We start from the raw sequence: 2,377 nt of genomic DNA on the forward strand, positions 1-2,377 counted from the left end.
CTAGTCACAGCACTACAAGAGACCCTAGGCACAAAACGTGCACCAGAGAATAAAACTACTGCAGACAGACAGTACCACTTCTGTTAACTAAAAACCATCTTACTCTTGCTGAGTACAGTTCCTTCTTCCAGTTTTATCTGTTAAATTTTATAAACTTTCAGCCTAACCCCTATAATCCTTGCCCTTCCACTCCCCACTTTGTATTTCTAGCTGAAGTTTCATGCTGTACAGAATTAAAATCCCACAGTTGTGACAACTATAAAGATAATTACTATCTTAAACCAGAAACAAATAATATAAACTACTGTCAGAAAACCTTAGTAGTGAAGCAGGATTAAGTAGCCTTTTGCTGAGTCCACTCAAAAATATTTATTCAATTTTATTTACTATTCTGGACTCATACAATGCTATTAGCACTGCTTTTGGGAGTTTCGGGGGTTCATTTTTTTTTTAAACTCAAAAGACATCTCTTAGTTATATGAAAAGCACCCTCTGAAGCTCTGTGGATTATATGTATTATTTAATAAACAGTTTAAAAATATATAAATATTTCATAGTGTACATACATTTGCAGCAGAGCACAAACTTCTGCATACCAATAGAAATCAACTAAAATATCCCTTAAAAAAAAACACCACAAACTTTGGAAAAAAAATATTTAAATGCTAGTCTTGAAATCAACAATTATTTCATCTGCAAATCACTGGAGTCATGCAGTCTCAAAGGAGACTGAAAACTAACATGAGCCTTTATTCTTCCACCAAAGTGTATAAAAAAACCTTTATGTGCAGTATGTTTCTGGAACATTAAGGGAAAAAATTTTAAAGCCTAGCTGAACAGCTATTTTGAGCTTAATTCTATATTTATTCCTATAGAAAGTTCCAAATGTCAAAGAACTATAACAAGCAGCTGGCACACATAAAAGTGGAGCACAACCCAAAATATCTATTACAATTACACAGTATATGATACACTTGTACAGTAACTACACATTATCGTTTTTCATTGACCAGCAATTAAATCACTTAAACAGCTAGTAAATTTAGTTTGTAGAAGCAGCAGCAAGACAGTTGAAGCTAAACCAATTCAAATTACCACTGACAAGAAAACTGTGTAAAACAGAAAGGCAAAAAAGCAAACAGTGTGAGAGTTCTCAAAATAAAGCAAAATATAGTTTAATATCAGCTGTCAAAGAATTTACTTGAAAAAGGCTGTGATAAGTAAGTATTCCAAAGAACAATTTCTGCAAAAAATCTCAAATAGATTATCCAGCAAAGAAAAAAAAAAAAAAAAACAATGGCGAAATTAGGACTGCTATACACAACCTTTTGAGTTAAGAAAAAGGCATCAGTATTTTTTGTCTCCCTGAAGTTCCTAGAAGGAAAACATGAAAGCCCATGCAAGAAAAATAGCATGTTACACCGTTTTGAATTACTGAATATTCAAAGAGCAGGGAGAGTGTCACGCAACATACATTTTGTAACACCTTAAAAAGATTGTAACATTCTTAATGTTCTTTCCAAGTTAAAAATTACAAGCTAAAACTGTAAGATGTTCTTAATCCACTACTAAAATACAGCTATCACTTGGAGGTATAAACTGAAAACTACTTAACTGTATGAAACAAAATTTGGTCACCGTCAAAGAATAGCTTTTGCAAGCCAAATAAGCAGCAACAAACTACCGTCACCTCCAAGAGACAGTATTTAAGTACACTAGTGCACGGAATGGGGAACAGTTATTGACAGGGAATTTACTGCATATTTCAAGACAGACAACAAGTACTACTCTCGAAAAATTCAACCCCTCCTCCTTTCCCCTGCAAGAAAGTCACCAGAACATGATAAAGTTCAACTTTTCTTGTTTAACTCACCGATAAAGTGATTACCTCCATCGCCCAGAGGAAATAAATGTCACCTCAAGGCAGGTAAGTTGTAGTCCCACCCCCCAAAAGCCCCAGCCCCGGAATGAGTTTTCGGTTGGGTTTCGCTGGGCGTCCCCAGCGGCGGAGAGCACCGCCCTGACGAAGGGCGCTACCCCGCGCCCAGCCACCCATCAGGGCCGCGGCGGAGAACCCCTCGTCCGGTACTAGGGCAACGGTGAAACTGAACGAGAGAGGCGGTTAAAGTCGGTCGTGACATCACGGAGAAGCTTGCCGGCGTCAGCTTGATTATGACGTCGATCGCCTCAGAGCACAACCGTCCTCTCCTTTCCCCCTCAACATGGAGGAGCCCGCCTTCTAGCCCGCTCCGCCCGGGGAGGGCGTCCTCTCCGCTCCGGCCCAACCACGTTATGAGCTTACGGGGCGGCGGCTTTTAGCTTCCTCCGGGGCCCCCGCATTGAGTCGCCGACCTCCTCTGGAACCGGGCCAGGCCTC

The sequence above is a fragment of the Phaethon lepturus genome, unplaced genomic scaffold (assembly GCF_000687285.1).
Source record: "Phaethon lepturus isolate BGI_N335 unplaced genomic scaffold, ASM68728v1 scaffold48708, whole genome shotgun sequence".
NCBI classification, from domain to species: Eukaryota; Metazoa; Chordata; class Aves; order Phaethontiformes; family Phaethontidae; genus Phaethon; species Phaethon lepturus.